The 25,768-nt window shown below is 43.6% G+C and overlaps 1 long non-coding RNA gene across 1 annotated transcript in view; it reads left to right on the top strand.

Moving 5' to 3' along the window:
* LOC124803641 overlaps nt 1-25,768 on the top strand; it is a 1,814,685-nt gene that overhangs the window by 513,111 nt on the left and 1,275,806 nt on the right. Inside the window, exon 3 of the long non-coding RNA XR_007017227.1 lies at nt 25,261-25,315. This is a non-coding gene — a long non-coding RNA (uncharacterized LOC124803641). The remainder of the gene's footprint in view (nt 1-25,260; nt 25,316-25,768) is intronic.

The raw sequence follows: 25,768 nt of genomic DNA, 5'->3' as shown, positions 1-25,768 counted from the left end.
ACATTCGCAGTCATTTGCTACGTGTATTCCAGTCTCTGTCTTCCTCTACAGTTTTTACCCTAGCCTGGCTCAAACATACAACGCGTCAGTTGAATAATGGCTTCAATGCTAATACTGACGAGTAAATAGTTCAGTTACTCGTTTTTCCGTTACAGTAGAGGGCTGTGGCTGAGGCCTGCATCGCTTACCCATCGCTGCAAATATCTCAGTTTTCTATGTGTATGTTGATGTACGCTTGCCAATAGAGATTGCTTTTGAATAAAATGTTCTCGGGTTTACAACCACGTCAATTGCTTAAAACTACACGAGCTTTCGGCCAAGCACTCCTTGGCCATTGTCAAGTGGTATGACGCCAAAGTTCTGTGATGACAATATGTAACAATGTTTCCTTCAACCATTAATTAGAAGAATTTTTCCCCACTTGTCATACCACTTGACAATGGCCAAGGAGTGCTTGGCCGAAAGCTCGTGTAGTTTTAAGCAACCGACGCGGTTGGAAACCCGAGAACATTTTATTCAATGTTATCGGCGCGAGACTCTGCATTCAGAGATTGCTTTTATTTATTTATTGCTGAAGTAGTATTGGGTGCATGCCCGTCATCAGCAGCATTTTATATGCTTTTTTCTTACCACAGGGCAAAGACGGTTGTTAATAAAAGTAATATTTATTTAATCATATGACAGTTTTAATCAGCATATTAATTGGTGGGATCAAGTATTTGTGAATGGTGATGCGACCAGATAATGCATTCCTCGGAATTCGAAGCTGGTTGGCGGCGACGATATGTAACAATTTTTTCCTTAAATCATTAATTAGAAGGATTTTTCCCCACTTGCTGTCCTTCTCTCATCACAGAGCAACAATTTTAGGTTGATACTTTCCTAAATCACATTTGATACGTTCATGGGGAATAAAGGAACATAGGTCAATGGATGGCTGCATATTGCATTCCTTCCATCTCGGGACATATAATTAGGTACGCGACAATGCACTCCATGTGTAATCGGCACCCATTGAACTGATATTACACTTCTGATGAAAGGTTCGCGGGGTTTGATAAACCGCGGCGTTTCGACGAGTCTCATATTCATCATCCTCTGGAAAACAAGTTGATGGATATGACGCTCTTTGAAAGATCGCGATGTACCAACACGGCCACCAGAACGGAATCCTTCGGTAGTACATGCCGGTAAAGCCAACATTTACGCATAACGCACGTCTTCTCGGAGAGCACCGTGTTTTCGATAAGCAGTGTGTGGCCCGCTCCGGCACAAGTGTTTGGCGTGACGCGTCGAGATACGTATCGGCGTGTAAGAGGCGCGGCGTGAGAGGGGAGCATGGGGCGGAATGCGCGACTGAGCACGTGGCCGCCCGCTTTCCCGCCTCCCGCCGGCGCCATGATGGATGGCAGCTCTCAGCCGGCGATGTCAACAACGCCGCAAGCGCCTGCTTTGTACGACAAACTTCCAATTGAATGCCGCCACCACCCCACACACAAAAGGGAAGGTCGATATCTCTGGGCGGAACAAAACCTCTGCTCCTCACTTCATTGTCTGCGCAGCACATTTATACCGCAACTTCCTGTCTGACACATTTTCGTTGTTTTACGCCGACGACAACGTATTAAAACACTGTCAAAGCTTGTCAGCTGGTACTAAAAACGAAGTACTCGTAACAAAAATCACTTTGTCAAATGACGTTTGAGAAAGAAAGACAGCATCGTTAATGCTAAAGGTATAAACATAATAACACAAAGAAACTTGAAAACTTTGATGAATAACGGAATGTAAGATATATATGGGAGAGGAAAAGCCACCTTTAGTGCCTCGCAGAGTAATTTTCTCAGGTACTGTAAAGATCTATCAACTTATGTTTAGCGCACGATGGAAGTCGATAATGAATATTTACAAATGATGAATTTATAGCAGACTGTGAAACAAACATATACAGGCGTTTTCAGATACTGTGCTTTCATGTGTTACTTACAAAGTAATGAGTGAAAGAAATATTAGTTTAAACTGGCTAACGTGAGAAGCGTTACTCTTTCTACGTAGTTGTGAACATTGTTTATTAATTGTTTTCCAGATAATTACAGCAGTAGGTTATAATTTTTTTAAGTAGAACGTCATTTTTTCTGTCAAATTTACAAATCAGTTAAAATCTAATCTCTATAAATTTTAATGAGAGACCTAGAAACGTTCGATTTTTATGGCTACAACGTGCTTAACATAATTTCCACGAGGGGTGCCCCACAGCTCGTTAATGTTTGAAAAATGTCATGTTACATATCGCCTTCACTCGCTAATAATATTCCTTATTTCCACAAGCAGTTACGGTCGACTGAGCAGAGTTTTTGAAGGCTGACGATGTAATTTATGTCAAGAAATAATAACAGTGTCGTTATCTTTGTTTTATGACCCGACGTTAATTGCTCTATAGTTCGACTAACATGTTGAACCTCATGATTGTTAGTCAGTCGAAACTGTTTGTGTAAATATAGAATTTTATCACGAGCTCAATGCGGTAATAAGAGATTTTTCAAATCTTAACGTAACTTGTTCTATTCAGTTGCACTTTCTGCTGGCAGAATGTTCATTTACTGAAGGTTTCAAATAAATGTCCATTTCCCTGAATGCACAATTCGGTGCGCCTTTTAAACGTCCTGCAAACAAGATGTAAAATTACTACTGTCACGGAGAGGCAAGCTTCCACAAGGAACTGCTTAAAGTCATCTGAGGTTGTGGGTACCGTGGTAAAAACACGATTCTGTAGACATCCGCACAAAAAGAAATCCACTGGTGGTAAATGGGCCATTCATGAGGATCACGGCATCCTTGCCAATTTCTGAGAAATGTCTCGTTAGGGTCTCGCATATCACATGCTGCATCCACATGCGGCCTCTAGCATCTAGACAAATTGTAATGGAAAGCACCTGAACTGTCGACTGTAAAGACTCGGTACACTCATCTGTCAGAGTGCCAACGCACGAACGTGGACCAGCGATTTCATCTCCAAGGACTCCACAAAACACTTTAATGAACCATCTCCTATGACAGTTGGAGTGACACACCCATCTATGATTTTGTATGATCCAGTAACGCGTATTATGACAGTTCACTGCACCAAAATTTAAGAATGTTAGTTCCTCGAGAACAAATATTTTGTAAGGAGTCCAGAGTAAAACTTTCCACGGCACATTCGCCTAAATTAACTCTCCGATTGACATCAATCCCACACAGTGATAGGTGGTACAGATGAAGCTTGTGACGATGTCCTATTCGCGCCCGCATCTCGTGGTCGTGCGGTAGCGTTCTCGCTTCCCACGCCCGGGTTCCCGGGTTCGATTCCCGGCGGGGTCAGGGATTTTCTCTGCCTCGTGATGGCTGGGTGTTGTGTTAGTTAGGTTTAAGTAGTTCTAAGTTCTAGGGGGCTGAGGACCATAGATGTTAAGTCCCATAGTGCTCAGAGCCATTTGAACCTTTTTTTTTTGTCCTATTCGCCACTTGTCCACTTGTGCCTAAGAGTGATACCAGTAATCACGGTAACGCCTAGTACCTTGCCAGTAATATCACGACATATTGCAGCTAAAGCAAACACTTCCACATCCTCATTCCTTGCTGGTCTTCTTCTATTACCACTTTGCTCCATTTGTTTCTCGAATCAGTTATTTGCGCATAAGAGCGCAATGGCTGACAGAAGTCTTGGGTGAGGTTTAGAAGGCGCACACAGTTTCTCAGTCTGGAAACTAGCACCCGTTTGAACATCTCACTTAAATTAAAATTCCGCAACCAGAAACATTCATATGAAGAGAGCCTATGATGTACACTAGATGCATCCACCCCTACAGCTTGGAACGCCTCTAGATTCCGAACTAAAACTGATAGCAACCACCGTTAAATAGACAACTGCACCGTTTATTTAAACAGATCAGCCACAAGTAAGGTTCTATTTAAAATAATATAGCTCGTTGCTGTAACCCCGTGGAAATTATCTGTGTTCATAACTCTTCAAGAGTAAAACGTTTCTTACGTTTATCTGTCTACATACATATAGGTTAACTTTCCGATGTGCACAGACGACGTACAAATAATGCGGACTGGAATCGAAAAGTTACTTCTTTGTAGCAGACAAGCGACAAGTTGGGAGAACATTTAACTAACTAATCCATAAGTAAATACATTTTATGGAGTTTTTTCGACTCTTTGGTTGCAAAATACAAAAACCTTCAATAGTGAACCAAGCCAAAAAGAACGGTAACATTAAAAACACCATATTTCCTCCAGTATTGGTCACTAGGTCGCCAGACGGACGTCATAACGTGCATTTGGCACACTTGCCCTTGTGTATTAAAAATTTCTTGGTGCCAGTTATTAACAGGCATAATATAACTAACGAAAGACATTCTGGAAAACCCTCATGGGATGTAGACATAAAAATCTTCCGTTTCACTGGAGCACAAAACGATTTTCAGATTGTTTACTCTTGACATTACACGTGTTACTGATGTATGCTTACAATTTCAGCTGTTTTCAATGTTTACTTTAATGTTAACAGTATAACGGTTCTATGTGGTTTCGAGTGCTCGATGAATTCTTACTTTCGGAAAAGATGGATCATATAATTTGCATTAAATTTTGCTCGAAAAATGGACTAATCTTAAGCAGTACATTCCAAATGTGACCTGTGGCTTTTGGCGAAGATAGAAGTTTCAGAGGGGCGAGAAGATGGTGAAGACGATGACCTCCCTGGACATCTTAGCATATAATTTACTGAGGACATTGTAGAATGAGTAAAGAAAATGGTTATGGAAAACCGCCGAATCACCAAAAGAGAGCTTTATGATGACGACGGAATATCCTATGGCTTATGGCAAGCAACTTTTCTGATCTTTTGGGCATCAAACGAGTAGTAGAAAACCAGAAACGACGTCGCGTAGCATCGCTAAGGAATTCGACGATGATCCAGAACCCACACGTCGTATATACACTATATGGTCAGAAGTATCCGAACACCAGGCTGAAAATGACTTACAAGTGTGTGCCGCCCTCCATCGGTAACGCTGGAATTCAATACGACGTTGGCCAACACTTAGCCTTGATGTCGGCTTCCTCTCTCGCAGGCATACGTTCAATCAGGTGCTGGAAGGTTTCTTGCGGAATGGCAGCCCGTTCTTCACGGAATGCTGCACTGAGGAGCGGTAACGATGTTGGACGGTGAGGCCGGGCAGGAAGTCGGCGTCCCAAAACATCCCAAAGGTGTTCTATAGGATTCAGGTCACGACTCTGTGCAGGCCAGTCCACTACAGGTACGTTGTTGTCGTGTAACAACTCCGCCACAGGCCGTGCATTATGGACAGGTGTTCGATCGTATTGAAAGATGCAAACGCCATCCTGGAATTGCTCTTCAACAGTGGGAAGCAAGATGGTGCCTAAAACATCGGTGCAGGCCTGTGCTGTGATAGTACCACGTAAAACAACAAAGGGTGCGGACCCCCTACATGATAAACACGACCACACCATGAAACGTCCCCTTTTGAAAAATTATACATGACTGTGCTTAAACTGACACACAATATTTTTAGCGCAACGCAATCTGACTTTCAAAAATCCCTACAAAAGAATGTCCCTGACTAACATTAACCTATACCTTTCACAAATCACTTACAAAAATCTTCGATACTCGAACTACTGCAATACAGCGAGCGCCACTACTGCCAGCTAAATAAAAGATTCAAACAACGGAAGGCACTAACTACTGATAGGCATAGTTAGCAAATGAAAGATTTTAATAGAGAAGAAACAATGTATTTACCTTAATAGTGTTCAAAGGTCATAATATATATAGCAGTTCATGACATCCAGTCTTACAAATTTCAAAACTCCGCCATTTCTCTCCCCACATCCACCACTGCTGGCGGCTCACCTCCAACTACGCAACGCTACGCGCTGTTCACAGCCAACTGCCCAACACTACAATGGCGAATATTACAACAATGCAAAGCAGCCACAGACTGCACACAGCAGAGCCAGTGATTTTCATAAAGAGCGCTACGTGGCGTTACCAATAAAAAAACTAAACAGTCTACTTACAACCATAACACCACCGCCTCCGAATTTTACTGTTGGCGCTACACACACTGGCAGATGACGTTCACCGGGTATTCGCCATCGGATCACCAAATTGTGTACCGTGGTTCGTCACTCCACACAACGTTTTTCCACTATTCAATCGTCCAATGCTTACACTCCTTACACCAAGCTTGGCGTCGTTTGGCATTTACCGGTGTGATGTGTGGCTTATGAGCAGCTGCTCGATCATGAAATCCAAGTATTCTCAAATGGTTCAAATGGGTCTGAGCACTCTAGGACTTAACATCTGAGGTCATCAGTCCCCTAGAACTTAGAACTGCTTAAACCTAACTAACCTTAGGACATCACACACATCCATGCCCGAGACAGGATTCGAACGTGCGACCGTAGCGGTCGCGCGGTTCCAGACTGTAGCGCCTAGAACCCTTGGCCACCCCGGCCGCCCAAGTTTTCTCAACTCCCGCCTAACTATCATAGTACTTGCAGTGGATCCTGATGCAGTTTGGAATTCCTGTGTAATGGTGTGGGTAGATGTCTGCCTATTACACATTACGACCCTGTTCAACAGTCGGCGGTCTCTGTCAGTCAAAAGACGAGGTCGGCCAGTACGCTTTTATGCTGTACGTGTCCCTTCACCTTTACACTTCACTGTAACATCGTCAGCAATGGACCTAGGGATGTTTAGGAGTGCAGAAATCTAGCATACATACGTATGACTATGTTCCAAATCCGTGAGTTCTGCAGAACGCCCTATTCTGCTCTCTCACTTTATCTGATGACTACTGAGGTCGCTGATATGGAGTACTTTTCAGTAGGTGGCAGCACAATGCACCTAATATGAAAAACGTATGTTTTGGAGCTGTCCTGATACTTTTGACCACATTGTGTAAGAAGGTGAGGCTATGGGTAAAGAGCTAGTTTTACAGTGAACTTCGCTAAAAAGTTGAGTAATATTGTGCATAGCTCTACAGATATTTCTAAATTATATTTTATACAAAAAGGCCTGCATCATTAAAATTTAAATATTTTTCTTCAAATTTCAGCAGATGTAAAACTTCCTTAAAACGTTGATCTGATGTGCTTCACATCGAACTTAATTCCGTTTACACGTTTCTGTTCATTTTTAGTAACTAGTTACATGATTTAGCGAGTAAGTTTTCAGATTTTTTGGTATGTTATTGTACAACTCTATGCAGGCACACCCAGGTCCAGCAGTACGCGCGCTTGGCTCAACTGCGGAGAGTATGGGAAAGGCAGGGAAATTCGCACTGTCCCCGGATTCCGGTATTGAATCACACACCGCACCTGTCGCACTTGCTTAAGCACTGTGTCCCTGTTTTCAGTAGTAAATAACATAAAAGCACAGATCGGTAGAAGAATGCAACAAACTGTACATTTTTGTGAAACCTGTAAGACTCTTATACAAGAGTTTGGATAAAGTAGTTACAACAACTGCCAATAGATGACCCTCTACACTGTACCGCTGGTATTAGGATGCATAATTAAACATGTTCTCCGTCAAACAGTCTTTGCAACCACGTCACAGTCTTATCAAAATGTCTGTCATTAGCAGTGAGACGTGACGCAAGTGAACAGTGACGTCTGCCATCATATCTTGTAGTCTCTAATTAGAAAAGGATTCCGTTGCCTCACACAACGACGATCCAAACTCGTCCAGCTTGCCGGCTTGGTGGAATAGTTCTGGAAGGAAGTGTCTTTCAATGTGCTCAGCAAAGAGTTGGCACATGGAGTCAGATTGGGTTTATGTGAATATCAATACATGCCTGTGCCAGTGGATTTGGGCTAACACAACGCAATGACTATTACCGAAATAGACATGAAGATAGTGAAACACCTGTTCGGTACGATGTGGTCGAGTCCAGTCTCGCATGAACAACTCGGTGCCTGATGGATCCACGAACGCTTTCTGTGTCGCGGCAAATTGTTCCAAAACTGCAACGCGACCCACACTAGTTGTCTGTTCTAGCGTGAAAAAACGATCGATAATGCTTCTGCTGTGTGGAGATACAGAACATGAGTTGACAAGAGTGCTGCGGTAATCGCATTGGTTTGGCACAAAGCCTAAGATCAGTTTTTCATTTCATGCGGATGAACTGAGTTCGGATTAGGTCTTTCATCTGAATCTCATTTGGGCATAAAATCTTACCAGAAAGACAGTGGAGAAACATACGCTGAATCTGAAAGTAATCTGAAAAGAACTGCGAGAGGTCTGCTTCTTGTGACGAGGTGGCTGCCCGTTCCGCGTTTCCGTTCTTGCGCGAGCTGCTTCCCACGGCTGCGGCGCTGGGAACTGAGCAGGTGCGTCGCTTCTTGCCTCGCGACGGCGGCGGCTCCGCGGCTGCCATGGAGTCCCAGCAGAAGAACGGCTGTGTGAGAGATTGCACTGGTTGACGGTTCTGTGCCTGCTCTGGCTATTCTAACGTTCATTAGGGAAATAGATGCTCGCTTGAAGCTCTGAGTTACCTTCGGCAAACTATGTCTCGGATGACAGTAGGAAATTAAGACGTTTAAAAATACTACGCTAAGGCGCAAATAAAATTTGTATATTTGAATCAATTCCTTCCTTCTGCGTAATATGCTGGTGTGAAAAGAAAGTTACTTTCACATCATGTCTCACTGTCAAGTAACCTAAATCAAGGAAACTTGGAGCATACATTGCTAAACTATACTACAGAAGGTAACTGGAAGAAATGTGCAGTGATAAAACAGATAAGACACATTTATTCAAAGAAAATAATTGTACTAAAGGCCGGAAATTGTTGTTAATAAGATACTGATCACTAAGGACGATATCTTTAGCCCTGGAAAGAGTTCGGATACTAGCCACAATGTTGACAGGGTGTTCTTGAAGTACTGTGTTCCACTCCTCCACCAGTGCGTTTAATAACTGGAGGGCGGTCTTTGTTGAATGTGAACGTGCTGCAATGCGACCCCACAGGCGCTCGATGCTATTGACACTACTGGCCATTACGCGAAATTAAACCGACAGGAAGAAGATGCTGTGATAGGCAAACGATTAGCTTTTCAGAGTATTCACACAAGGCTGGCGCCGGTGGCGACACCTACAACGTGCTGACATAAGGAAAGTTTCCACCTGATCCCTCATACACAAACAGCAGTTCACCGGCGTTGCCTGGTGAAACGTTGTTGTGATGCCTCGTGTAAGGAGGAGAAAAGCGTACCATCACGTTTCCGACTTTAATAAAGGTCGAATTGTAGCCTATCGCGATTGCGGTTTATCGTATCGCGACATTGCTGCTGGCGTTGGTCAAGATCCAATAACTGTTAGCAGAATATGGAATCGGTGAGTTCAGGAGGGTAATACGGAACGCCGTACTGGATCCCAACGGCCTCGTATCAGTAGCAGTCGAGATGACAGCCATGTTACCGCATAGCTGTAACGGATCGCGCACCCACAACTCGATCCCTGAGTCAACAGATGGGGACGTTTGCAAGACAACGACCATCTGCACGAACAGTTCGACGACGTTTGCAGTAGCATGGACTATCAGCTAGGAGACTATGGCTGCGGTTACCCTTGACGCTGCATCGCAGACAGGAGCGCCTGCGATGGTGTACTCAATGACAACCTGGGTGCACTAATGGCAAAACCTCATTTTTTAGGATCAATCCAGGTTTTGTTTACTGCATCATGATGGTCGCGCCCGTGTTTGGAGACATCGCGGTGAACACACATTGGAAGCGTGTATTCGTCATCGCCATACTGGCGTATCACCCCCCGGCGTGATGGTATGGGGTGCCATTGGTTACACGTCTCGGTCACCTCTTGTTCGCATTGACGGCACTTTGTACAGTGGACGTGACATTTCAGATGTGTTACGTCCCGTGGCTCTACCCGTCATCCGATCGCTCCGAAACCCTACATTTCAGCAGGATAATGCACGACCGCATGTTGCAGGTCCTGTACGGGCCTTTCTGGATACAGAAAATGTTCGACTGCTACCCTGACCAGCACATTATCCAGATCTCTCAACAATTGAAAACGTCTGGTCAATGGTGGCCGAGCAACTGGCTCGTCACAATACGCCAGTCACTATTCTTGATGAACTGTGATATCGTGTTGAAGCTACATGGGCAGCTGTACCTGTACACGCCATTCAAGCTCTGTTGAGTTAATGCCCAGACGTATCAAGGCCGTTATTACGTCCAGAGGTGGTTGTTCTGGGTACTGATTTCTCAGGATGGATGCACCCAACTTGCGTGAAAATGTAATCACATGTCAGTTCTAGTATAATATATTGGTCCAATGAATATCCGTTTATATTTCATCTTGGTGTAGCAATATTAATGGCCAGTAGTGTAAATACGGGAAGTGGCCAGGTCAGCCGGGCGGGCTTAGCCGTGTGGTCTAGTGTGCTGCAGTCATGGACTGTGCGGCTGGTCCAGGCGGAGGTTCGAGTCCTCCCTCGGGCATGGGTGTGTGTGTTTGTCCTTAGGATAATTGGCTCTGAGCACTATGGGACTTAACATCTATGGTCATCAGTCCCCTAGTACTTAGAACTACTTAAACCCAACTAACCTAAGGACATCACACAACACCCAGTCATCACGAGGCAGAGAAAATCCCTGACCCCGCCGGGAACCTTAGGATAATTCAGGTTAAGTAGTGTGTAAGCTTAGGGACTGATGACCTCAGCAGTTACGTCCCTTAAGATTTCACACACATTTGAACATTTTTTTGGCCAAGTCATATTATTCACCGAGTGTACGTTCGTTCCAAGAGCTCCTCCACCTGCGTTGTCCGACGTATTGTGATGCATAAATATGAAATCGGGGCCGAATTCACTGCTGGAAAGAGCTCACATAAGGAAAGACTATAGAGCATAAATAATGTTGACTGGTGAGTCTTCCATGTTCAAAGATGTGGAGCTCAGTGCACACATGCAAAATTATGCTTCCCCATACCATGACAGCTAGAGCACCAAAACGATCATGTTAGATAATGTTCCTGGGTGCATTACGTGTTCTCTCCTTTCACGATATGTAAGTAGGTTTTGAATTACTCAATGGGTATTCACTGACTCTGCTGTCTTCGTAGAAAACCACCAGCATGTGGAAGATTAATGCTCTCCGCCTCCTGGCGCATACATCCTTGGATGCAGACCATGCTGCTCTTCTCAATATTTACTGCAACCTGATTTTGCCCAGTCTAGGTTATGGTTCTCAGGTTTATGGCTCAGCGGCCCCTTGCACTCTGAAACTACTCGACACTGTTCATTTTTAGGGGCTGCGTCTGGCTATCGGTGCCATTCGCACTATTCCTGTCAACAGTCTCCTCGCAGATGCGGGGATTCCCCTCTACAAACATTATGGAGCCAACTCCTTGTTTCGCCATTTGGCGATTTCCTGACTGAAAAGGGGAATTACCAGGATCAGGTTGCTTGGTTGGTTGGTTGGTTTAAAGGGAGGGAAGGGACCAAACTGCTTGGCCATCGGTCACCAGTCAGGGAAATGACATGGAGAAATAGTCCCCTTTAACTAAATCATTTATCCTTGGACTGCATCATTTATTTTTATATATTGTTTTGGCAACAACAGGTCCCTTTTGAAAAAAGAGGTAGGAAAATTTGAAGTTAATTTGCAATTATACATACGAAGGCGTTCGAAATAGTGAATGAGACAGCCGTCGAATTACAATAATAATTACCTCGCACAAATTCAAGCAATTAGACCTCAACAATAATGAACTTTTCAAAATTTGTAAATTAAACAGTTTTAAATAAAGCAGCCATTTAGAATAATTAAAACAGTTGTAGATACATTTCTTCAAGTGAATTCATATCCAAGACATTAGGCAGATCCCCAAGAGATAAATATTAACAAATATGACAATTGGCCTTTAGCGATTACCAAAAAGTTTTATACCAAAAAAATTAGAATAAAACTTAGAACAAGGATACGACATGTATTAAACATTAAAGGGAAAATTTCTCGTGCCAAGCCAGTTAATCAAAGGCCTCTTGGCCGACAGCAAAATTTTGTTTATACTGCAAGTCAGGTAACATAAGATATACAGCTTGAACACAGACAGGCAGGACGCGCGAATACAAACAAATAGCAGGCCGCGCGAAGAAATGTTTTGAGAGCCTTTCACACGGCCGTAAGTAAGTCAGGCGCACGTGGCAAGAAGCCGCCGACACGGAACACTCTCCCATCAACTTAGAAAGTGCTGTTGTAAGTAGGCTCTTTAGGTTTTTATGTTGGTAACGCCACGTAGCGCTCTGTATGAAAATCACTGGCTGTGCTGTGTGCAGTCTGTGGCTGGTTTGCATTGCTGTTGGCTATTGTAGTGTTGGGCAGTTGGCTGTTAACAGCGCGTAGCGTTGCGCAGTTGGAGGTGAGCCGCCAGCAGTGGTGGATGTGGGGAGAGAGATGGCGGAATTTTGAGAGCAGATGATCTGGACGTGTGTCCATCAGAGGCAGTACATTTGTAAGACTGGATGTCATGAACTGATATATACATATATTATGGATTTTGAACACTATTAAGGTAAATACATTATTTGTTCTCTATCAAAATCTTTCATTTGTAAACTACGCCTATCATTAGTTAGTGCCTTCAGAAGTTTGAATCTTTTATTTAGCTGGCAGTAGTGGCGCTCGCTGTATTGCAGTAGTTCGAGTGACGAAGATTTTTGTGAGGTAAGTGATTTGTGAAAGGTATAGGTTAATGTTAGTCAGGGCCATTCTTTTGTAGGGGCTATTGAAAGTCAGATTGCGTTGCGCTAAAAATATTGTGTGTCAGTTTAAGCACAGTCATGTATAATTGTTCAAAGGGGACGTTTCATACTGTTAACAAACCAGAAAGATAAGTATCTGGCTGGATTATACTTCAAGTAAAACTCACGGTTTAACTATGATTACACATATATAGCCTTTCCAATAGGCTGATAGGCTCTATGAAATAAACTTCGTTAAAAGAGAACTACTGAAAGGTAGCTGTAATTTCTTCCAGGTAGGAATATAAATAACAGCTCTCTACGGTACTACTATTAGTTGGAACTCACAACATGCTTAAAGGGCTGGATAATAGTGATACCTGAGAGCCCGTCAGCTTCTAAGAAATCGTCTAAACAAATATTAAAATTCAGAAACAGCTGTTTCTCATGCAAAAGAATTTATATTTAAAAAAACTAGACAACGGGTAGGCCCCTGATAAAGCAATGCGTGACAGCTGGGCACATTACATAACCATAACATAAACCAAGGCATTTTTTCATTTTATTATTTTTTTTTAGGGAGAGAGAGAGAGAGAGAACACGCTGGCCAGCAGATTAACACAAGTTACTTAAAAATCACTCAGAGCAGACAGGGCAATACACTACGTCTAGAATCACAGAGCAAAATAACATGGTGTGCTTGACAACTCAATGAACATGAACACGAACATCTGATCAGATAGCTTGTGGAGCATGATAACAGTGCGCAGAGCTGAACAACTAGCTCCGTACGACATACGCGACCAGCCATTTGCCATCTGCCCAGTTCTGGCGACGAAGAGTGAACGACGACCCGGAAAAGACGCCGTGCCCCTAGAGATGGGGCCCCTCCACGCCCGCACCAACGTGGTGACCAGACCAAAAGTTCTGCTGTCACCTCCGTCAACATGTTAGTTATCTAATAGTTGGATCACAGGATGCTGGGCTGTGATGTTATCCGTGCGTCTGGGTAAGACTACGCATTAACACGGTCCATCAGGTGATAAATAGTGGACGAAACGCGAATGAGGGTAGCAATTTGAAGAGCAGAGGGAAAAAAGTGCCAAGGCTCGTGCCGTGGGAAAAAAAGCCTCTGCGACAGTGGGATAGGTAGTAAGAGCAGTAGTGGCTTACTAGCTGCGGTACTTCATGCAAGGTTATGTTTGTTAGTATGGGTATCATGCATCATTACCGTAGCAAGCGATGGCGATGTGTCCCAGTTTGCTGCAGCCGCTGCATTCCTGGGACAACCAAGATCGTTATATAGTAGTGGGAGATCGGCCGTAGATCATCTCACTGTGTGGGGGGTGTGTGAAGCTTGTCTGCATTCATTGTACGGTACGGCTTCCCTGCGTGGTGGCAGTTATTCGGCAAGTGTGTTCCAAATGGATATCTAGTAATAGTGTCTGATTAACAGGAGCTCACATGTACCGTTGTGTTTGCGTTTACTTGGCCATAGATGCCAGGTCCTTACAACTATGTCTTTTGGTCTTTTATGTTTCCATCTATTGTTGTGGTCGTAGTTCCCCAGATTGAGAATAAACGGGTTCTGTGAATGTCTGGAGTATCTGTATAGTTTTGTGGTGAGTTTGTGGATTACCTCCGTGAGAGTCACAAGTCGGTATTCCCGGTGAAGGTCCGCGATGCGTGTGTATCGTGGAGCATTGCTTATGATTTTGAGTACTTTGTTTTTTATGACCTGTAGACGGCGCAGGCGTGTGGGCGCAGCATATCCCCAGACAGGAGCTGCGTACGTCATCAGGGGTCGGATAAAGTGTCATGTACATGGACCTCGACACCCTTCTGTTCAGTGTGCTACGCCTGTTGAGCAAAGGGTAGAGCAAGCCGTGCCTATCCGCACCGCATGTCCGTTGCGCCAAGCGCTGCTGTTGCTCCCTGCTCCACACTGTGTGACAACTACACAGCAACTGCCTGCGCGCAACTCTAGCGGCCGCTTTTGAAGACTAAACGATGCAGCGATAACTGCAGGGAGTAGCCCGCGCCCCTGGTGAGATGTTAGCTGAAAGATATCGATAGTGGGAAGGTGAAATGAGCTGCCACGGCTCACTGATCATCCCGTGCACCCCGCCCTCTTTGCAAACGACCGACATCTGCCACCTGATACCCGCCCTCGAGTGGAATTTCCGGTTGGAATGTGTCTCATTGTCCTCTGTCGGTATCTCAATCTCTACTCACTGGAATTTTCCGCCTGTATTTCCTCCCACACCTCCCTCTCCCCCCCCCCTCCCCCCTACCCCTTGGATGGTGCCTAGACCATGGATTAGATCCGACCTATTCCAGGGTTCTAAGGTCTCTGTCACCCTATCATATTGTGGCGTCCTGTGCGTTCTATTCTTGCAGAGTTCCAAGGTGCTACCATCTCCTACACTGATCGTTATATAACGTCTCCCAGGGTCATGTAGTGCGTTCACAGCAGAGCTGACAACCATTAACAGGGCCCTCCATTTTGTTACGCAGACCTGCCTCCACAGTCTTTTAATATATACCGACTCAATTAGCAGTCAGCAGGCTACAGAGAGACGCTATTCTCGTCCGATTTGGTCGCTGCTATCCATGACCTCCTCTCTGCCCTTGGCCGAGCTACCTGCTCTGTTGTCTTTGTCTGGATCCCTAGTGATGTGGGCATCCCAGGGAATGAACTGGCTGACCATTTGGCTAGAGAGGTAGACACTTACCCCACATTCCCTTTTATGAGTCAGGTGCAGAAATGCGTATTCACATCAAATCTCTCTTTGCCCAGAAGCGGAATGACATCTAGTGCGCTACTCCTCTCAATAATAAACTCCACAGAATCAAAAAGACTACTCCAGTTTTCACTCTTTCTTCTGCTCCTTTCGGAAGACGTCCACTGTTTTATTTCGTCTACGGGTCGGTCATACCAGGCTCGCCCATTGTTTTCTCTTGAGTAATGAACCACCCCTGCAATGTGGCTGTGGAGCGAGACGGATGGTATCCCATATGTTGGTGGACTGTCCCCTCCTTTTGGCCCTTCATACTAAGATACCCTCCCAGATTCCTTGTTTTTTAACATCATCAGACGATTCACGGATGGTGGAACTGGTCCTCAGCTTCCTGCAGAAAAGTGATTTTTATTTTCTGTTGCAAGGTTTTGTTTTACTCCTAGAGCAGTGACAGGGTGATTGTGGTTGGGGCCTCTCTTCATGTTTTCTGGGTCTGGGACCCATGACCGCTCGCCTTGCAAATATCGCTCTTTTATCCCTCCGTTTATCCAGTTTTTAGATTTGGCCTACCCTTTTATGCCTTCCACTGTGTGTTTTTTTAGCTTCCTCGGTCTATAGTTTGACCCCTCTGACTGGATCTGCCCTCTTTTTGCGGACACCTCCATCCTACGCAAGTAACTTTTAAATTGCGGGACTGATGATCTCGCCATTTAGTCCCATAACCCCCGTCAACCAATCAATCAATCATCTGTCAGATGGGGACGTCAAGGTAAGTGGCTCCCTTGGTGCCATTCGAGAGCAATAGGATATTTGCCGGGATTGGGTTTCAGCCTCTCTCTTCTGTCATCATCATACAACAAACGCTCATTTGCATCATACAACACAAACAAGAGAGCACACTAAACATATCCACATTACCGCTACTTATACTTACGGAACACACTTAAACACACAGTTCACCCTTTGCCAAGGAAAGGAGCCAGGGTGCGTGAAGAATGGGAAAAACCTTTCCAATTAGGCAGCTGAACTAGCAGTCAACGCTATAAAACTATATCTCTCTTTTCTTCTATATGTTGTTATTATTATTACTATGTAAGGGAAGTCTTGGCCTCATCAGGATGAAAAATATGCAGAAGGTATTGATGCACGGTGCGCCTTAAGGATCAGTGCTACTTTTTATCCAAATGGCTGGATATACACTCATAATTTTACTTAGAGGTTTAATAATTTTGTAGGCTAAGTGAAATCGTCACTAAATGGCCCATTCGTTTTGATATTTGGTGGATATTATTCCCACACACACGACGTCAGTGTAGCAGATAAAGCAGGTGAAAACCATGTTCATTCACAAAGTTTCCCACCTCATTCATCTTCAGTCTATCGACGTGGTATTTATGGGGCCGTTGACAAACTTCTATGCCCAAGAGATGGGAATTAGGCTGGACAGTAATCCTGTTGTCACTCGATTATTAACATCTAGTTGATTTCGGGTAGCTAACAAACGAATGATACGTTCTCTCAAAGCTTCTTGGAATGTCTTAAGAGAAACCGGTCTGATCTAGTGCAGCAGAAACGTCCTAAGGGAGCATGAATTTTGTACTCATCGCCAAGTTCGAGAGAGGAAAACAAGAGTGAACGTGGTCATAGTGATGTTGTCCACATTGTCAGCCCTACGGACAAGGAAATCAGACATTCCTCACTGATCGTAATGCGTTCTAGATATCCGGTCTTACAACTGTATTAAGCTATTAACTGCATCTCGTTACACTTAGCGATTACAAAAATCGAAACAGATGATGTCAGTAACAGAAAGTGGGAAGAAATCGGCAGGGGAACTACTCGGTAAGAAGAACTTTTCGTCGTGCTCTTGATTAGCCTCCTACTGATACGACAAGTCCACGTCGTGGTGGGACTTGGCAATTACGTGTACTGCTTGTCTACCATAATTACATCTTCAACATCAAAATGCTGTACAAGCGAGTGCAATGGTTTTGTACATTAGTTAAACAAATTAACAATAAGCTACGAAGTGTAGTTACCTGTTTTGCAACGGAAACGCCGTCGCAGAGAGACAAAAAATTAATTATGCAAATAACTGACTGTATTCCTCATTTAAGGAGTCATCTAGTCAGCATCAGTCATTCGATAATAAGACTTATAACTGCAAACCAAGTGTGCACCGAACAATATCAATTTATTTTTAAATCAAATTTCATCAGGAATCAATGAAAATGACTATTTGTTTTGGGGTTGAAGCTCCTTTTTTATCCCAAACAGTTGCAGCACCTTCAGTGGGCTTTTTTTATGGCTGTTAAAGATAAAGAATGTTCTTTACTGTTTGTATGCATGTAAACATTAATTTTTAAAATCTTAATCACAAGTTTTTCAAGAAAACACATGAAATTATGAATTCATACCTTTTTACTAAGTGGTGTGGTTTTCCTGATGTATTATGTTTCTAGAGTGACTTCTTTCATAGTTTGTCATCTGCAACCACATACCCCTTAAAGTAGACAAATAATTTAAGCCAAAATTACGATTTGAAATCTGTTATGGCTACGCCTGAAATCAATTAATGGTATGTGAAAGGTTGTGTGTGTGTGTGTGTGTGTGTGTGTGTGTGTGTGTGTGTGTGTGTGTGTATGTGTGTCTACTCACATTGTGTGTGCCTATTTACATAATGTAAAACGACTCTTAACCAGTTACTATCGTATGAACATCAGTTCTCCGAATACTAGCTACAAACAATAACTCACTAGAAGCTTAACTGCATCTGAATGTACCGCTAAGACAATGGAGGATAACTCAAAGTTAGCCGGAAGTCTGCTTGGGACGCGCTTTCGTAATCTGTGCAGCTCGTAAATGAGAAGTAAACGAGGGCAAGCCTCATGAATTAACAGAATTAATCAGACAACCCAAGTTGCGCAGCAAATTCCGCAAATTCTAAGCTGCTCAGATAACGTAGAGAGCTAAATGCGAAATACGAAACTTACTTAGAACTCAGCGAAAATGTGCCACAACGCGCAAGTCAGCACCGAACGAAAATGGCAGAGAAAGGCTGCCACCATCGTCTCCCATATCAGGAGACATGCAGATAGCTTCCCCACGGTAAGTCTCGTAGAATACACCCTCTGAACCTAACTCTTTACTTTTCGAAAAATTCAAAGTGTAGGGAAGGACCTCCAGCCATTGCCATAGCGAACAGAATTTCACTATCTTTCCCAGAATACAGAGGAACCTTGCACAAATTTGCCGTTCTTGCTCAATGAATGCATTTGAACGTGCAAGAGTTTAGTATCGCCTCCTCACCAAGTTCCACTCATTGGTAGAGCACTTTTCGCTAAGGCACGAAGTCTGACAAGATTCGTATACTTGGGTAACAATAATTTCGAAGGTAACGAATTTTTCCACGGCGACCTAGAAGTGCCACGTCGGCCTCTTCTGCGATTTGCGTACACGGAGGTAAATTCGTCAAGCTCTGGGGCCTTGCCAGCTGCTCCTTTGAAAGGAGAAAAATGCTTTCAAAGCCGAAACACACGGCCAGGGGCTGACGCCAAAAACTTTTGCCAAAATCAATGCCTACGATATGTACTTCTTTTCACCGAGCCTTTCTGACGAACCTTCTCTGGCCAAGCCAGAACCACTAGGCAACCACTTGGCCCAATCACTTCTCACAAAGAAAAACTGAAACATACATGAAATTTATTTACAGCTGCAATTGCAGGCAACCGTCTGCAGTATAATGGAATGAGAATAATGAATATTTGTACCGGACGGAACTCGAATTCGGGTTTCCCGCTTTACGCGAGAGGTCGCCTTAACCGTTTTGATTGTCCGAGCACGACTCAGGGCCAGATCCAGTCTTCGATATGTTGTCCTTCATGCGTCACAATTTGCACTCGTACACACACTACGTACACTACTGGCCATTAAAATTGCTACACCAAGAAGAAATGCAGATGATAAACGGGTATTCATTGGACAAATATATTATACCACAACTGGCATCTGATTACATTGTCACGCAATTTCGGTGCATATATCCTGAGAAATTAGTACCCACAACAACCACCTCTGGCCGTAATAACGGCCTTGACACGCCTGGACATCGAGTCAAACAGAGCTTTGATGGCGTGTACAGGTACGGCTGCCCATGCAGCTTCAACGCGATACCACAGTTCATGAAGAGTAGTGACTGGCGTATTGTGACGAGCCAGTTGCTCGGCCACCATTGACCAGACGTTTTCAATTGGTGGGAGATCTGGGGAATGTGCAGGGCAGGGCAGCAGTTGAACATTTTCTGTATCCAGAAAGTATCGTACAGGGCCTGCAATATGCGGTCGTGCATTCTCCTGCTGAAATGTAGGGTTTCGCAGGGATTGAATGAAGGGTAGACCCACGGGTCGTAACAGATCTGAAACGTAACGTCCACTGTTCAAAGTGCCGTCAATGCGAACAAGAGGTGACCGAGATGTGTGACCAGTGGCACCCCATACCATCACGCCGCGCTGGGTGATACGCCAGTATGGCGATGAGAAATACTCGCTTGCAATGTGCGTTCACCACGATGTAGGCAAACACGGATGCGACCATCATGATGCTGTACACAGAACCTGGATTCATCCGAAAAAATGACGTTTTGCCATTCGTGCACCCAGGTTCGTCATTGAGTACACCATCGTAGGTGCTCCTGTCTGTGATGCTGCGTCAATGGTAACCGCAGCCATGGTCTCTGAGCTGATAGTCCATGCTGCTGAAAACGTCGTCGAACTGTTCGTGCACGTGGTTGTTGTTTTGCAAACGTCTCCATCTGTTGACTCAGGGATCGAGACGTGGCTACACGATCCGATACAGCCATGCGGATGAGATGCCTGTCATCGTGACTGCTAGTGATACGAGGCCGTTGAGATCCAGCACGGCGTTCCATATTACCTTCCTGAGTCCACCGTTTCCATATGCTGCTAACAGTCATTGGATCTCGAATAACGCGAGCAGCAATGTCGCGATACGATAAACCACAATCGCGATAGGCTACAATCCGACGTTTAATCAAAGTCGGAAACGTGATGGTACGCATTTCTCCTCCTTACACGAAGCATCAAATCAACGTTTCACCATGCAACGCCGGTCAACTGCTGTTTGTGTATGAGAAATCGGTTGGAAACTTTCCTCATGTCAGCACGTTGTAGGTGTCGCCATCGGCGCCAACCTTGTGTGAATGCTCTGAAAAGCTTGTCATTTGTATATCACAGCATCTTGTTCCTGTCGGTTAAATTTCACGTCTGTAACACGTAATCTTCGTGTTGTAACAATTTTAATGCCCAGTAGTGAATTTCCCATACAGAAATGGACATTTTAATTGAGAGTCACTGCCTAGTATCAACGAATGAATACGATATTGTAGTGTCTGTATTTTTAAAGAAGAACGATGCAATGTTCCTTCGGACAACGATGCATACAAGTGAGAAATCTGGATTCGATTCCTGGTCCGGAACCAATTTTCATTGTCATTATTTCATTATGCAACCGACGTTATCCGTATTCGCAACTGTGAATACATTTCGCATATTTCATGACGGCTGCAGCCGCCGCAGTGTCCGTTAAGAAACATTGCACCGTACTTTCTAACAATACAAGCACTGCAATATCGTATAAACTGTAACCTTTCTCCAGAGCTAGTCAGCCTTGTGCTTTCCTTAAACATAGCCAAAAGTGAGAAAACCAAATGATTAAACATCACATAGATATATGTGACTACTGCGCCATCACGGTAAACCTTCGCAACGTAAATCTAGCCATTATCACGAACGATGATGATGAAGTGACGAGGACAACACAAACAGCCCGTTCCCGGGCAGAGAAAATTCGCAACCCGGCCAGGAATCAAACCCGAGACGCCGTGATCCGCAGGCAGCGACGCTAGCCACTAGACCACGAATACGGACCCGTAAAGCGGAGGAAACTATAAGTGAGTCTGCTTCTGATGTACCACTTGAAAGTGACGATTAAGACACCAGTTACGATTGAAACTATCCTGACAGATTAAAACTGTGTGCCCGGCCGAAACTCGAACTCGAGACCTTTACCTTTCGCGGGCAAGTGCTCTTCCAACTGGGCTACCCAAGCACGACTCACACCCCACCCTCACAGCTTTACATCCGCCAGTACCTCGTCTCCTACTTTCCAAACTTCACAGAAGCTCTTCTGCGAACCAAGCAGAACTAGCAATCCTGGAAGAAAGGAAATTTGCAGAGACATGGCCCACAGCCTGGGGGATGTTTCCAGAATGAGATTTTCACTCTGCAGCGGAGTGTGCGCTGTTCTGAAACTTTCTGTGAAGTTTGGAAAGTAGGAGACCAGGTACTGGCGGAAGTAAAGCTGTGAGGACGGGTCGTGAGTCGTGCTTGGGTAGCTCGGTTGGTAGAGCACTTGTCCCCGAAAGGTAAAGAGGTCCGGCACACAGCTTTAATCAGCCAGGAAAGTTTCGTAACAGCGCACACTCCGCTGCAGAGTGAAAATCTCAGCCGGCCAAAGTGGCTGTGCGGTTAAAGGCGCTGCAGTCTGGATCCGCAAGACCGCTACGGTCGCAGGTTCGAATCCTGGCTCGGGCATGGATGTTTGTGATGTCCTTAGGTTAGTTAGGTTTAACTAGTTCTAAGTTCTAGGGGACTAATGACCTCAGCAGTTGAGTCCCATAGTGCTCAGAGCCATTTGAACCTATTCTTGATAGGGCGTTTCTTCTAGCGAAATATTATCGCTGGGTCCATGAAGACTGCGATGTCGAAGGAAACAGTTTTGTTTGTTCGCTAAATGAACGCAAAATGAAGTGTCTCGTATTCAAAAACCTTAACCTCCTTTCTGTGAATTAATTAGTATACTGAAAATTGGTTTGCTGTTGCAAGAATGACAATTTCATGGTGAAATAGAATATTAGATATCATACGTGATAAAGGGCAGTCTTAATGTAAAAATAATTCGATCTTCGTTGCGCAGATGTTTGTAAACTCACTTTCAAACAATGTAACAGTAGATCCTTGTATTCTACTGTTTGAAGGATATATATTTGAGCGTATCAACCACTAGAAAAGAAATTATCGTGCTTTAAGCATTCAAAATGCGCACAGACTCCTTTACTGAAATACGCTTGCCGATATTCTCTGTAGTACTGTCACATTTTTGGAGTTAAACCCTTTTGCCTGAAGGAAGTGAATTATGACCTGAAACTGGCCCAGGTTTCACAATAGATTATAATCATACAACCACTGTAAGCTAAATGATTAGTTGTATCCAACAATGAGTTTTGAGAATAACTGTGCTAATTTCAGTTCGTGCCACATGAACTTCGTAACAATAACCGTCTGATATTAACTACCGTAGTTCTGAAGTAACGACTATTTCCAAGGCAAAAATAATTACTTTCTCATTCTTTCTTCAGGTCTGCATTTAAGACATCGGTGGGGGACGAAAGTAAGAAGTCGTAACGTAGTAAACAAAGAAAACAATTGTTCTGAATTTAGTCGTGCAATTCATAAGAGTCAATTGAGTAAAAGAAATTGTTGGTCAACTTTACAAACAATACACAGCGGATCCATTCCTCTGTCTCTTGGATAAGAGAACCACTAGAAGAATTCCAGCCAGGTCGTATCATGTCACGGAAGGCGGTCATAAAACGGAGCTGATTAACTTGGTATACAACAATTCCACACTCTCTATTGAAGTCAAGATGTGCTAATTTTGCTGGCTTCCTTGATATTTTTAGTTTGGGTTTCTGAATATAACCAGTAATGTTAACTAAATACGGTTATCAAGAGAAAGCTTCTGCAGGATGCCATTTACTTCCTCGTGATTCTCCCTCGAATCTTAACATGTAGGATTTATTCCACACAGTAGGGCCTGCAAGGTATCATATAACCTGTAATGTTAACTAAATACGGTTATCAAGAGAAAGCTTCTGCAGGATGCCATTTACTTCCTCGTGATTCTCCCTCGAATCTTAACATGTAGGATTTATTCCACACAGTAGGGCCTGCAAGGTATCATATGACTCCAGGTGTGTTACGGTTGCGTGTTCACGATTTGTATGTGGACCAAACTCGAATGTTGACTTTGATTCTTTTCTAGGCCACAGGCGGCTGGGGTGGCCGAGCGGTTCTAGGCCCTACAGTCTGGAACCGCGAGACCGCTACGGTCCCAGGTTCGAATCCTGGCTCGGGCATGGATGTGTGTGATGTCCTTAGGTTATTTAGGTTTAAGTAGTTCTAAGTTCTAGGGGACTGATGACCTCAGAAGTTAAGTCCCATAGTGCTCAGAGCCATTTGAACCATTTTTCTAGGCTACAAATGCAAAATAGAACCTGGTCCAAAATTATATCCAGAACTACTTTTACATTGACAGATACATATGAAACACTGCTTGCGCTATTCACAAATAAACAATACACACCATTACCAGTACGTGACAATTAATTTAACATTTGCATGCAAGGAATATTAGGTTCTAGCGTCCTTCCGACACACACACACACACACACACACACACACACACACGCACACACACACACTTACTATCACTTTATTTAACTTCAGTGCCACATGAAACCGTGACATGGGATCGGGTGGAAGGCTAACGTTACACGCTTTTCTTTCCCTGCACAAACTATGACAATGCAGCAATTATACACGTTTCACCCACATTGTGACGATTTCTACTTATTGGACGTAAAAGTTAAACTACCTAGAAAGTACTCTTTCGTTTAATTATTAATCACAAACCTTTTTGGCCCTAGATTTTAGGCAAAATTAAACTGCCACTTTACAATTAAATGATACTTAATCCGAATACTGTAGTATATTTAGATCTAGAAAACATCACAATTGACCGAATGAAAGGAAACAATTTGCAAAATAGAACGGAGCTTGAGACATCTGTATAACTTCAACCTAGGAAACAGCTCCTCACTGAAGTTTGTAGGAGAATTTAGGTTACAAGAAAATGTTGAACTGATTTGTTCGCCTTAACAGTCACTACCATCAGTTTTCTAGGCTCCCCTTCTTCTTATCTCTTCGGTGCTTTAAATGCATTTACGAATCAAATCTGTTACTTCGGACTTTAGAGTAAGTTTTCCCTCTGATACAAGGTTGCCACTCAGACTCAGTATATCAAGGCGATCGGTCGGCACCGCACATATCGAACTTACGGAATTTCCATTTTCGACTGTTCAGTTCTTTGCCTTTTTGTGTTTACTTTCCTGATAATCAAACATATTTCGAAGTTCTTTCTCTGGGAGAGGTCCGATGAGGGTTAATTAATAACGGGCTTATATGTGACCACAAAATAACTCTTCATTAATAAACTTAGATAGTTGTCTGACAACTGCGTAATTTAAGTACTGTATTATTCACGATGAACAAGTATAATGGATACCACTTTATATGTCGAAAGCTAATGAAAACTAACTATGTTTCTAATTTCTCAAGTGTGTATTGTGTGAGCCAATGAGGTGTTACTCCGCTCCACAATGACATTTGTGTTGCTTTTGGTTGGATAAATCATCACCTTATTTTTAATTTGGCACATTAATTGGTAAAGAAGAAGAATATTCGCTAATATGACGTGATTGACTGTCTTGGATTCGGACAGTTTTCTATAGTTCCGTATTACATTGAATTAAAATATTTCTTTTTGGTATTATTGCTAGGAATAGTAACATTATTGTAATATTCTTCCAGGACGAGATAACACGAGAGCTGCAAGACTGCATTCTTCATCTCCAGCGATGAACAGGTTAGAATTAATTTGATAATTAAACGTAACAAGTAAACGTACTCCTTATGTTTGGTATCGTGAAGTGACAGTATCTATTTTTGCAATGGAACTTGTGGTTTACCTGAATTGTGATTTGCAGAAATTTATAGACTTATTATTCACTTGAAAGCTTATTAAAATATGGTAACACCTAATCATAACTGAATTGAACTATGAAGTGTTCCTGCTCTGTGCTGTTCTTATACAGTGTTGCTTCTGCTAACCATTTGTACCGTAACACTGCTCTTGCACCGTTCCGTCATTACTTTAGTACTTCCTGGACGGCGTCGCAACGACGCCGTCGATCAGACACGTCCACTTTCATGTGTACGGAGCCCGTTAACACGCAATTTGTTCGCCGTCTTCCGGTTGCGATATTGATATGGTCCCAAGATAGACACAGTGTTTCGCAATCAGACGATCTTCATTTCC

Source organism: Schistocerca piceifrons, chromosome 1 (assembly GCF_021461385.2).
Source record: "Schistocerca piceifrons isolate TAMUIC-IGC-003096 chromosome 1, iqSchPice1.1, whole genome shotgun sequence".
Taxonomy (NCBI): Eukaryota; Metazoa; Arthropoda; class Insecta; order Orthoptera; family Acrididae; genus Schistocerca; species Schistocerca piceifrons.
This window is presented reverse-complemented; position numbering and strand designations above follow the sequence as displayed.